Source organism: Folsomia candida, unplaced genomic scaffold (assembly GCF_002217175.1).
Source record: "Folsomia candida strain VU population unplaced genomic scaffold, ASM221717v1 Fcan01_Sc017, whole genome shotgun sequence".
Classification (NCBI taxonomy): Eukaryota; Metazoa; Arthropoda; class Collembola; order Entomobryomorpha; family Isotomidae; genus Folsomia; species Folsomia candida.
This window is the reverse complement of record NW_019091209.1, coordinates 2,196,969-2,210,971: the sequence shown is the minus strand read 5'-3', so window position 1 is coordinate 2,210,971 and position 14,003 is coordinate 2,196,969. Positions and strand designations below refer to the sequence as shown.

Genomic DNA, 14,003 nt, shown 5'->3' with positions numbered 1-14,003 from the left:
CTCAAATTTTCGTTTAACTTCTCCAACCTTATAAGTAGTTTAGGTTTCCAGTGGCCGCGGAAGCTTGAGAGGGGGCAATATCCCCAGGGTTGTTCGATGTCCGCATCATCTCCCCATCTTAATAAACCCCACTTTCCTTTATCCTACAATGTTAATGTCCCCACACCTTCCGCGGCCACTGACCAATTGCTGCACAGAACTGTATATGTGGCTATCATAGCCGAGAGAGAGACACATAATTACAAATAAATAGCCAAAGTCTTACTGATTTCCCAGGAGGAATTGCAACCAGAATGAATTCAAATTATGATAAATGTTCTGCAATCATTGTTCATCAATGTCTCTCTCCCTCTCAGAGAGACGAAACGGAGAGCAAAGTAAACTTGAGTGGGTGGGAGACGGAAAGATAAATAAGAAAGAAGAAAGTTCCTTCTCAAGCATAATGCAATCCGCAGCCGCTTTCACTCTCCTCATCCTCTTGTCATCCATCCTGTAGCCATGCCCATACTGCGTGTCGTCGTCTCGTACAAATGCACACATTAAGACGACAACGAATATTTGTGACCAAAATATATATAATACAATCGATAATAATGGATGGACACACATCACCACCAACTTGTCATCATTGTCATCGGGTCCACCAACCCATAACGAGTCGTATTTAGAACTAAATAACGACGCCACGCCAACAATCAGCCACCAACCATAATCTTGACACATGGCGTGGCGTGGGCCGTCGTGGGGTTTTATTAATCTTCGATCCATCCCGATTTTCTTCACCTTTTTGTTATTGTATCGCGGAGCTAGGATACGGATTGAGGGTAATCATCAAGCAGGCAGGGGTTAGTACTCCTGGCTGCCTCGGTTTTCGGATGGTAACCAAATTGCGTGGCCTGGCTGTGTGTGGGTGCGTTTCCAAAATGCGCAACGGCAGCCCGCCACCGCTCCTTCTTACTTAATCCTCCACCGAATTTCGGAGGAGTCGACGAACTCTGGTCTAAACATTACGCTGCACAAGAAGTACGACGACGACGACGCCATACATGCGTGCCGTCGAAGAATATGTGTGTACATGGACATACATACAAACTTGCCTTAACTTGTGCTGGAGTGTGGTGGTGGAGATGGTTTTTCTCTAACAAACTTTACCCTTTTTTCCTATCCTATCCTATCCTGTTTCAAATCCACCCTGCAAGTTTTAATCTGGGCCCTGTAGCTATCCATCCATCCTTTGTGGCATCCATCCATATGTTTAGAAGAGCTCTCTCCCCCACGAGTGCCTCCAGCAATCCGCGTCCTCGTATCACCATCACCACCAGAAGAATCCTGCCCACCTTTTCCAACAAGTAATAAGTAATCTTTCCGAAACAGAACAGAAATTCGAACAAAATTCGGAAGAAAATGCAATAATGTTGTGGATTGGGGGACATGCCTACGTAAAAACGACGCTGCGAACCTAACGTGAGTTACCAGGCAGTGCGAAACTGACTGACTAACTTGACTTCCTCCGCTTTTCTGGTCTGGTATCCAAAACCAAACCAAACCACGCACACGGGAGAGAATGCACACTTTACTTTACGAACGAACGCCAACCGTGTAGGAGAGAACGCTTCGTCTTTTCGAATCTGTTGAACCCTCGTAGAAGAGCGTAGAGCAGAGTTGGTTGGTTTGGTTTGGATGAAGTGGCAGAGGAAGGGAAAATGACAATCAGTCCGATTTCAGGAGCTGCTGGATGGACCACTACGCCGACTTTTAGTCCGTAGATCGAGTTTTAGAAGCATGCATATCTTCATCCTCTCTTTGCAACATTTTCCCCTTTAAACAAAAAAACAAAGAAGAAGCAACAGACAGCATTCTGCTACCGAAGGAGACGATTGAAATCCTTACTTACTTATAAAATCCATTCCAAGGACATGACAACAACAACAACAATATCATCATCATCTCTTTACGCGTATTGCCAGTAACAGTCAGCAGTGGTGTTGTTCATTGTTGCATAAAATAATCACTTGTGTTTGTTACTTTCCTGGGAAGAAGATGATGAACTGAACAAGAATAAGTGAAAAACTAAAAATGTTTCCCATACGTATCAAGGAACAAGTGTGAAAAGAAGGACAACAATTGTCAACTTGTTGGCACATCATCATCATCATCGTCGTTGACGTTTGTTTGTGTACAAAAAGCTTTGAGAAAGAGAGAGAAGAATAAGTTTTAAAACGACTTTTTGTCTTCACCGTGACATACCAAGTTAAATTCAATTATTCATCAAAAGTGTTGAACAACATATCAAAAAAGAGTGCAAATCCGAGCGGTCCAAGAAATTCGAGTGTGTATCTTTAACCAAATTGTACCCTATTCTCATTTAAGAAATAGTAAAAGAAAAAATATCACCAATTTTTTTAACGAAATATTTACAGTGTTTTCTTATAAAATCAATCAATTAATCACACCATTTTTTTCATCTCATCAAGCAAAAACAAACGTACAAATTCGGAATATCGATACACCCTGTGGACTGATAAGTACTTATCGTAATATTAACTTTTAATTTTGATATATACCAAATTCCTTTTACGGACCACATCACGGATACAAAAAAACCAAGAAGTTCAACTTCATCAACTCATCATCCTCACTCATGTAATACTTAATTTTAATTGAACTAAATCAACTAGTGTCGCTGTTCGTTATCTCCTTTCCTCTTAAACCATTTTCTTCTCCTCGCCTCTCCTCTCCATCAAATTATTCTGTAATCTTCTTGTAGTATTTTCTCATTCACGATAAAAATACAGCCTGCTTCTCAAAATTTATGATAACACGACACGATAAACATTCCTTGAAGAGGAGACGAGACGACCAAACCGTGCATAATCTTAATCTTCTATCGTGAATTGTACATTACTTTTTTGCCTCTGCTAAATACGCAAAATTAAAAAAATAAACTTTGTGGAAATTTATCGCACAACTTCTCACCGGGCGAGGGAACTTTTTTCCGAAAAAAAAATAACAAGGAGGAAATAATTTGTTCAAATTCTTCTTTCGTCTGGAGCCGTTTAAGCTGAACCTGTACGTCAAATGCTGGTAGTTATCTCTCTCTTTTTTTACGATTTATAAGGCTTTACTATTTATTTATGCTGTGATAAAATCTTGTGTTCTCGGCTTAAAAAGAAATATTTTATGGCTTCTTGGCTGCAAGACATGCATCCAATCCACTCTATTTATCATCATCCATCCATTGATTGATTCTCTTCTGACTTGGAATAATGCGTGTTCAATTGAAGAGATGAAAATGAAATTGGAGAGAGAGAAATGTCATGCTCATAAAATAAAATGGCTGATTTATTACGGAGCAAAAAAATCTCAACTACTTTTTTTTCAATTAATTTTCCATCAAGTAGAGTTGATGATATTTTAATTGTTGCTGCATTAATTAAATCGTACTTTACTCCAATTACGAGAACGTATATAAATGAGTCGTTGAAACATTTTTATTTTTATGACTCACTTATTTATTTACAACGTGTAGAGTAATTGCTCCTTCAAAATTAATCAAGTTTGAAGTTTTGAATAATTCTGTGTCAAGATTATCCAAATTATTTTACATTTCTCCCTACATCGCGATATCCATCCGCCCACGGAACAGAACCTTTCTGACTTTTGAGGCAGAAAGTGTAATCTCTCAGCAGTGGCCGCGGAAGCTGTGGGGACTTTTAGAATGTAGGGGGCGAAAAGTTTGTATAAGATGGGCAGATGATGCGGACATCGAACAACCGTGGGGACATTGTCCCTCTGTCCCCTCACCCTTCCATCCGCGGCCACTGCATACCAGGGCAGAGAAGAAGATCCAATCTCCAGCTTTAAATGTCATGTTGCCATAATATCCCCCTCTTCTCCTCTGCAGCTGGCTGATTTGGCTGACATTGTTTGCATTGTTTGTGTGCTGCTGCAAAATGGCATGAACGATTTGGTGAAAGTCTCATCAAATCAAAATCGGAAGGAAGGGATTTGATGAGAAATTTGAGTCAGCTCACGCCTTCGTCACATTTGACTTACTAAATGATGTCCTTGTTTGTTTGGCATTCTTCTATTCCTTCCAACTTTTGGACTACTTGCCTAATTGCTTTTGATGCTGATGTAAAAAAACTTTTCTTGTTTTGTTTTTAGAATTTCTTCGTGGAAAAAAAATATTCCGTGTGTGTGAAGCAGGAATCTTCTTGTGAAAAAAAATAAACTAACTGACTGAACTTGTGTAGTGTTGTGTGTTGTTGTTTTTGTGGCTAAAAAAACGCTAAAAAATCTTTTTAATAAACTGTACATTGTAATCTGTGTGTTTGTGTGTAGTAAACATTGTTCTTGTTATTGTGCGTGGACTTTTTTTGAACTTTTTTGAACAAAATTATACACAAATTATACACACGAGAGTTTCTCCAGGCATCTACAAATATACGACATACACACATATCTATCGTGGACATACGATGTAAGTATCTTGTATGTAAGCTTTATAGTTTTCCAATTAGTTTGAGCTTTTACTTTTGAGATTCGGTGTGCAATTTGGTTGTTTAACTTTTGCTAATTTTTCGCTTGTCGTATCAAAGTGAGTGACCGTGTTTATCATGCTTTTAAGGTAATTAGTAATAATACATAAACTCCATCAGCAGATTGGTCATTCATTACGACCAGGCTGCAATTACAGTCAGAGAGCTCTGGATGTATTTATGTATGTGCTTCATGCAATGGCGGCGGAATTTGGGGGACATTAGTATTGTGGCATCGGAGGAAAGCGGGCTTAAAGACACGATTTTGCTGAATATCTCTAGGGGCAATGTCCCCCTGCTTCCGCCGCAAATGGCTCAAGATACATAGCATCCCACGCCACGCGAGGTGAAAGTTTGGCATACATTTTTTCCCAGAGAAAAAAAAACCTGACACTTGTTCAGGAAACGGAAGAAATCCACCATTTTTAAGGAACCTAACCGCCGCTACAGACAAATGTCCCCTACACGTGAACACACGCTTATTATTATTGTAGCTCTATTCAACTACGTACAAAACGTGACACTTATTGCGTACAATCAGTTTCAACCCTTCCACTCTTTATCTGTCCGGCGGGACTTTTTTTTCGCAACCTTTTCACATAATATCGCCATTTTTCTCCCCTTGTCCGATCCTAAGTTCACGGATGACCATCAATTCTGCCATCATCATCATTGGTTGGCTTCACCCAAGTAGAAAAGCTCTTCACACACGGTACCGGTACTGACAAAGAAAAAGAGCAAGTATAGTCCACAAATTTTCTCAGGGCTGGGCCACCATTGGCCGCGGAAGCTGTGGAGACATTAATATTGGGAGGGCCGGGTTTATATAAGATGGGCAGATGATGCCGACATCGAACAACCGTGGGGACATTGTCCCTCTGTCCTTCCGCGGCCACTGTTTTAGACTTGCAAGCAGTGGCAACGACGGGTGTGCATTTTCCTGTCGCTACCAAAATTTATGAGCACTCTCTCCCAGAAAACTCCTGGTCTTCTTTTTTCCTTTCTTTTGCAATAATGAGAAGCAAAATTCCTTAGAAAATGAACACGGCGACTTTTACTTACTCCGCCCGTAGCACACTTCTTCTGCTCCACAGATTTACGGAAGTGAGTTGCTGGTGGGTAGAGTCGAGCTGGTAAATAATTCAAAAGAAGAAGACTCTCGTGAATGCATTGTCTACTTCATTTCATGTATAATCCAGTCGCCTTACAAGACTTTGACCATCTGCTCCTGCCCTGCGAGAATCTCAAGTCCGACGCAGCACACACATGCAGTTTTTTTTACTTGCCTGTTGAGTCCTCGGGTAAAACAGTGTCTCAAAATTTTATGACAAGAAGGAAGGAAAAGCATTTCCCAGAGTTTTAATGTCTCATGCAAACATGCACAAACAAACAAGTAGGAGAGGAAAATTCTTTAAAAGTCGTGAGACGCCAGGCCAGATATCTGGGTGGCTGGTGCTCCTGGTAAAAAACCAGAACCGGAAGAGAACGCAGGAACAAGAACAGTGTGGAACATCACGCTCTTGTTCTCATTCATCATTCATGTCCAGTCCGCAGGTCATGCAAATATGGCACACACACAAACAGTGGCCGCGGAACAGAGGGACAATGTCCCCACGGTTGTTCGATGTCCGCATCATCTCCCATCTTATATAAAGCCGTCCCTCCCTTCCCTATCCTACAATTTTAATGTCCCCAAATGTCCCCACACCTTCTTCCGCGGCCACTGGGTGCGTGCCAGAGAGAAAGCAGTGCAGCAGAGTCAACAGATTTCTTCTTCGTCTTATTCTCACCGAAGGAGTAGAAAGAACAAATGTTGTCATTTAGCGGAAAGATCGTGCCTAGGAAAGTGCTGGTTTGGTCGACGTTTCTGTGGAACAAACTCATTTACTTTTTTATTACCTTCGTTCGTAATCACTGTTACATTTTATGACTAGATTTCAGGCAATTTCAGTTCCTAAATTTCGGGCGTGGAGCAAAACTAAATAGCATTTTAGAGACCTCCTTTTATGGCTTGGATATGCATTTGCGATCTCTGCTGCTCTGGATCGTACAGATATTTATTATCTTGCAGGCAGCCTTTTACAGGGTGGGAGTCGATTTAATGTTCGCACTAGAACAGGGGCCGCGGAAGACAATCGGTTGTTCGATGTCGGCATCATTATATAAACCCGGCCCTCCCCTATAATCCCACAATGTTAATGTCCCCACACCTTCCGCGGCCACTGCACTAGAAGAATACGCACCACCAACCAACAAATCTCTCTCATGTCGATCGACCTGATTTTGAAATGCGTTCACAATTTTTTTAAATAATGGGTCGTGAAACGTGTAGCAAAATGAATATTTGACTTTCTACCGAATCCTGTAGAGCTGGTGATTATGCTGTATTTGTTTAATCTCTCTCGCTCCCATTCATTGATGTATGAGCATTGAGCAATTTCAATAATTTAATTAGTCGATCCTGGGCGAAATTCCAATCTGTCTCTCTCCACTTGGATGAGAGGAGGCTCGTCCATTGTGAGTGGGACAATGCTTTTGTCTTTTAGTCTATTTACTTATTTGAGGCGAGCCATTATGTGATTAGCATACGCCGGATATTTAGTCATTTCCAATTTCAGGGGAGATTTGATGACCCACCACGACGACTGGGAAACTTTGTGCGTCTGTCGGTTCCATCCACAATTCTTCTTATAAAAGACTTAAATTTTACAATTTTTCTAAAAATATTTCTAGATTTCTCTGAAAATTATTTGAAAAATATGGAAACATTTCGAGAAATAGATATACGTGTGACGTGTATATATAAATTTTGCAAATTCGTAAATTTTAGGCAGAAGAATTTTTGTTAAAAAGTTGGGATATAAAAAATTTTGACTTGAATCTCAAGATTGGCGAAAAAATGCTTCAAAATTCGCATTTTTGTATTTTGTCGATAAGATATTTTGGCGTTTTTCTCATGAATATTAATAAAATATTTTCTCGATTTTGCATAAATACATAGCCGCCCCATGCTATGCTGTTTAGATTCTTCTCTCGTTGTAATAAATCAGCCATTTATTATTCAAGTGGATAAAAGCAATTATATTATTTCAGCCATAATAATGCTCTCCTTGAAGATGAAACACTTCATAATTTACAGATGGGTTCTTCTTATCTCATCGTATAAATTATTAGTAAATTATGCTCTCCCTTCGTTCGTACTCTCAAAATTGCGAAATAACTTGGAAAATTTGACAAGAAAATTCCAAAATTTCGGTAGCAGTTATTAAAAATTTTCTCCACTTCCTAACATAAAATTCCGGGCAAATAGCTTGCTTATTAAAAAATATTTTTTTCCAATCTTTCGTTCTGGTTCCAGTTCATCTTTGTATTTAGCAATTTCAAGACGAAAAGTTCACAAAAGTACCATAGTCATTACCTTATCTGAACAATACCTTATCATTTCAAAACTTTCCACCAGAAATAAATCGCTCCTAAATATTTCTCACTTTGAGAACATTAAAAAACGCCTAATTCATCAAAACTGCACGAATGCACACATATGTACGCTTTTGTTTAAAAAGTCCAATTTTTTTCATGCTAAACATGAACATGAACACATCCATGCCCACTGGACTTCCGGATATGAGTTGACCAGCAGACAGACCAGGCGTGAAGTGAACTTTAAGCTTCCTCTCCTCCTCCTCCTCCGCATCCTCTAATGTTCATCCCCAACCATTGTTCTACAGATTTCGAAATTAATAATAACAATAATAATGAGCCTGCCCCTGCTCCTGTTGAATTGCATTTGTCTGATTAATCAGTCCGCCTAAACACCAAAAACCACAAATAATACGTAATAATAACCCGTCTACATGCATGCAGATAGACGCACATGTCTGTAAAATTCAGACTGCATCCACCCATTCACGCACAAACAAATGAGTGTGATTTTGTATGTAAACTTTATCCGTTGTTTTACACCCGTATTGTTGTAATTGCACAGGAAATTGGTAATTTGTTGGGTTGAGAAAGCACCAAGCACGAGGGAATGAATGTATGTATGTTCCTTATTATTAAGCATTCATCACTACGCGGTAATAAATATGTTTGGCCAGTTAAAATACATACGAGGAGTACAAAATTAGTGCATTTTCCAGTTCGAAGTACATACAAATATTTATTACGAGTTGGTCGGAAATGTTCACATCTGCAAAAACTGCGAGAGGCGAAGGGTTCCTCATCAGTCAGGACGACTCAGTGGCCGCGGAAGGACGGAGGGACAATGTCCCCACGGTTGTTCGATGTCGGCATCATCTCCCCATCTTATACAAACCCGTCCCTCCCCCTATCCTACAATGTTACTGTCCCCACAGCTTCTTCCGCGGCCACTGCAGGACGTACATACATAATAACCCCGATGATGAGGCTTTCTGACATTCCGCTGTTTCAATTACAGTGTGAAAGATAAAATCAACCCGACCAAATTATAATATTCTCTAGCTCCTTCCGTCTTAATGCGATAGGACGCGATGCAATTTTCAGGCGTGATGGTAGCCGACAAAGTGAAAAAAATTAGTTTCACAACGTCACGAATTGTGTGGTATGAAATGAAGTATTTATTTCGTCCTCGTGTGCACTGTGCAATGTAATTTGATGCGACGCCACATACGTGATGATGACATGCGGGTTAGAAAGATATTTCCAATTTGACATCATCTCAGTATTCATTTCAGTCCCGAATTTTGTGGCGATTTTCATGGGAAGTTTGGAAAGTTGAATGGACTCCGTGGTTTTGGTTGTTCTCGTTCCATAATGGAAAACTTTTTACTGGGCTGTGTAATATCTGCCTCCATTACCAAATTTCTCTTCACATTCGCACCCAGATACAGGAACAGTGGCCGCGGAAATTGGGGGGGGGGCATAGGGGGACATAAGCATTATGAGATAGGGACTTATTAACATGGGCAAAGATACAATTTTGCTTAATTTCTTTGTTGGACATTAGCATTGTGGGATAGGCACTTATCAAGGTGGACAGGATATTAATTTTGCCGAGTTTCTGTGGGGGGGCAATGTCCCCTCAATTCCGCTGCCAATGGCATCAGATATGCGTTCAGATCTTCGCATGAGAAAAGCGAGGCGAGAAAAATGCTTCACTTCTTCTCTGAAATACGATTGCATTGTTTTGTTCCTTTTCCTTCAGATTCATGCTGATTTTGCTGCTCGAGAGCAAGGCAGCGAGAGACCACGAGGAGAATGCTGATGAGGAAAAGGCTGGGCTGAGGAGCCTTGAAACACGAAAATCGCACATTTCCTCCGCACTTTCAAATTACATTATTTCCAGAAATGAAGTGAAATGCTGTGCGTTTACTGCGTGTCTAATGATCACATCATAACAACGCTGCTGAGGGTGGATGATTGTGAAACATTTTTTGTCCATGCATGCGTAGCAAATTTGAAATAAGCATGACCTGCTATGTACTACGAACTTTATAATTTAATTCTTCCCCCGAAGCTCCACAGTAACAATCCGTTCTGCGTTTTATTTAATAATATTGCCAACAACGGGGTAAATTACTTCATCATTCTGTCAAATCCAAAGGCTACTTGGGATTCAGGCGAGACGAGAGAGTGGGCACAGTACAGACCGATAAGCAGTGGCCGCGGAAGGACAGAGGGACAATGTCCCCACGGTTTTTCGATGTCCGCATCATCTCCCCATCTTATATAAACCCGTCCCTACAATGTTAACGTCCCCACAGCTTCCGCGGCCACTGAACTAGAATAATAAGACATACATAATATTTAATAACGTGGTATGGCTGTCTATTTCTCGTGTCAAAGTCATCACACAGATCGAAGTCATAGATCTTTTTGCATTTTTTGATATACCCGAAAATTGGGAGATATTGCGTAAAAGCTGAAAATAATTTAGTACCCGTGTGACACAAACAAGTAACAAAACCAATATGCTTCTGCTACTTTCTCAGGATTATTAATTACGTACGACCAGACCACGAAAAGAGCGATGTGCGCACACAGGAGGATGTAATTGGTTTCTCATTTGGTGGCTGGAGATGTCATTGTTGGCGATCCTTTCAGGCATTCATGTGTGCCGAACTTTTGTCTTTGATCCCTTCTGAATAGGTGGTGGTGGTGGTGGTGGTGGTGGTCGTGTGGGGGCTACGACGCCACAGGTTTCTTGACAGGATGGGGAAATAAGCTGGATGTTCGTACGTAGCAACAAGTAAAGTCCAAGAAAAGATGAAAAGCCTGTGCGTATCAGAGTGCAAAATATCTATCTTTGAAGTTTCATTAAGCCCACGGAACGGAGACCTTGTGAACAAATGAACGACTAAGTAGCTTAATTAGCAGTGTTATACGACGTGTTATACTTCACTCGGAGTCAGTGGCCGCGGAAGTGTGAGGGGACAATGTCCCCAGGGTTGTTCGATGTCGGCATCATCTTATATAAACCCAGCCCTTCCCCCCTATCCTACGATGTTAATGCCCCCACACCTTCCTCCGCGGCCACTGCCCACAGTGCCAACTATGGCGCAAGTTGAATGCCGCTTTGATCCAAAAGGTGTCGAATGTCAGGAATTAATCATTTCCAAAAGATTATTGGATTTCATTCCAAGTAAACAAAACTTTGAGGCGGAAATTCAACGAAATTCAATTTCGATTTCGAAGCCGTACAATTTTTAAAGTTGGATTTCCTCTCTCAGAATTCTATTCATTTCGTTGGCAGGTGGGTTGTCAGGAGGGTGAGATTTTCATGATACATAATACCTCCAGTCCAAGATGTATAACCTTGGGCGAAATTTCTAAACGTTGCGCAGTTATAAAATAGCTACCTCGACGGAATCATCGTCATCCCTGATCGTTCAGGTCTCAAATTAAGCTGCTTCTCCAGGCTTTAATTATCAGCAGCAACATCGTACCTTACTTACTTACTGACGTACCTTCAGTAGTACCTGACTCTCTGATCCGAGTACCTGCTTAGTTTAAGGCCAATCTGCACTATTAAGAGGATCCTAAGTTCCTAAGTATTATTGTTATTCGACCAACCAACGCTACTAAATACAACTGGTTACCTGAGAACGAAATACAGAAATGTTGCCTTCATTTTGTGAGCTGGAGGACATTATAAACTTGTCATAACGAAAGAGAAAGAGCGAAAACGCAGTAAACAGTAAATATAATTCTGTCCTTATTTAATTTCGACGAGTGCCACGCCATGTTATAATTCCCTCCAGACAGAAAATTCGAACCGAGAAAAGGGGAACGAACTGTAAAGCAAACTTTGTTTCTAAATAATACTTACTTGTGCCTGTGAGTTTCTGATTGATACGAAAGCACCCCTCGAAGCAGAAGCCGGAGAAAGCGCGGAATTGAGTAGTCACGCCGAATTAATATTGCATTACTTACCTGGGACGGTAACATAATGAGCAAAGAGAGGCCCAAGCGAACCAGCGCGTTCTACCCGATTCCAGGCTTTTCTCCCATCATCACCGTACCCAATGGGTTGAAAAGAAGCCAAGTTTTGAACCATTTTTACTTCGCCGAACCCCTCCCACGACCCTACACGGGTTCCGTAGCGCGTACTTATCCTCCAAGGCGAGACTGCTCCAAACCTGCCTCGCCTTCGAGACGAATATGTAATTGAATTGCAGCGGACGCGTAATGAGGGGATGTCTTGGACAGGTTGCGTCGCTTTCCTAGTCGACCCCATTTAACCATAGAGCACTTTTCTCTTATGAAATTTACGGGAGGGAGGGAGACGACACTACCAAATAAATGCGTCTCCCGACCAAATTGGGTTTTTCTATCGAAATCGGTATTGCATTGCGTGATCTGGTCGTACGCGATGGAGTAGATAGTTGGAAAAGCAGTGGTGGTTGGTGGTCATGTCAGACAGTATGTGTGGAGGGACGCTTCTGTTTTTCGTGGCAGTATTCATTTTACCACGGTACTCTGTCGACCTGTATTATTATGAGAAGTAGTGGTGGTGGTGAATTGGCTCTATGTTGTGTATGTTGTTGGCTGGGAGCAGACCGTATTTGAGAAATGGACACAACAACAACCTTTGTCAGTTTCCCCCTTTTGTTTGCCCAGGTCGGTTGTGGAGTGGAGTGGAGTGGAGTCGTTGTTTTTGACAATTTGTGCTGTGCTGTTCGCATGGTTTTGAAATCGAGAATCGAATACGGGCAGTGAGTTAGTGAGTGAGTGACTGACGTTCCTGCTGGTTGGTGTACTGTTTGACTAATTGAGATAAAAAAAAGATAATCAAGTAGGTAGTGGGGTGGGTGGTGTGGTGTGGTGATCGTGTGGGTCACTATTTCTGCATTATTTCTGCTGCAACAACCTGCTGCTGGTGCAACAGGGGAGAACAAGTCGTCTCAATTTCGAGTACAGGAGTGGAGTGTTGCGTGTGTGTAGTGCTTATGTGGTGCTGGAATCGGGTTCAGTTTCCTATATACTACAATTTTTTACAAAATTGTGTTCGTTATGGAAATCTGGGTTGACAAATTTCAAACAAATTTGGTATTAATACTTGACGAGCGATAAATTCCTCGGCGCGTCTGCAGAAGTGCAGGTATTATTGTGCTTGCATGTTTGCTTGCATACAAATATTTGTCATGTATACATATTATTCTGCGTGCATTGTTACTCCCCATTGTTGTCATGTCGTTATTGTTGTCGTTATCCGCCCTGGGTGAGAAAGGTTCTATTCCGCACACAAATTTCTGCACATAAATTCCCCGTTCAGACTCATGCATACATACATGCGTTCAACAGGGTTTTTGTGTGTGCAGTAAATAAGTACAGTGACCGCGGAAGCTGTGGGGACATTAACATTGGAGAATGGGGGAGGGCCGGGTTTATATAAGATGGGGACACCGAACAACCGTGGGGACATTGTCCACACGCTTCCGCGGCCCCTGAGTAAATCCAATACAAACACAAAATTCAGCAAGGAGCTGACCACGACCACGACGACGCGTATGCGAAAATTGTAGAAATTCGCCCAGCCCAGATAAACTGTATCGACCAAGGAATAAAGCGGAGAAAACGAAAAGTTTAGATTTGTTGATCCTCTTTTTCCTCCTCGTCGTCGTGACATTCTTAAATTCTCGACCCCGTTCCGTAATCGAGCTGAACTGAACTTTAATATTCACGCCATTCACTCACTCAATCTTCCCCTCCTCGCATGAAATGTGTGTTCTTAATGAAATATAAATGTTGACACACTTTTCACAAATTTAATTGAGCTTTAAAGTGATGTTTGAGTCGAGTGCAAATTAAACTAAACGTTCATTACGTACTAAACTTCGAGTGGAAGGGGTTGCTGGATTGAATAAGAATTGGGCTTTCCTCCATCTGCTGCTGCTACTTCCTTTTCAGTCGATATTTGCAATTAAAGACTTGCTAATTGATCATGACGAAGAAATTTACAAGGTGCGAGCAGGCTATTGA

The 14,003-nt window shown here is 41.3% G+C and overlaps 1 protein-coding gene across 5 annotated transcripts in view; it reads left to right on the top strand.

The window, feature by feature from the left end:
• The first annotated feature begins 1,704 nt into the window (after nucleotides 1-1,704).
• The window catches only part of LOC110856957 (proton channel OtopLc), a 37,503-nt gene continuing 25,204 nt past the window's right edge, over nucleotides 1,705-14,003 (top strand). Inside the window, exons 1-2 of one of the 5 annotated variants that reach the window (XM_035857266.1) lie at nucleotides 1,705-2,643; nucleotides 4,168-4,483. The gene's annotated coding sequence lies outside the window, so the exon portion shown is untranslated. Of the gene's footprint in view, nucleotides 3,085-4,167; nucleotides 4,484-12,602; nucleotides 13,123-14,003 lie in introns of those variants that run through there. The other 4 variants (XM_035857263.1, XM_035857265.1, XM_035857264.1 and 1 more) reach the window with 4 other exon arrangements.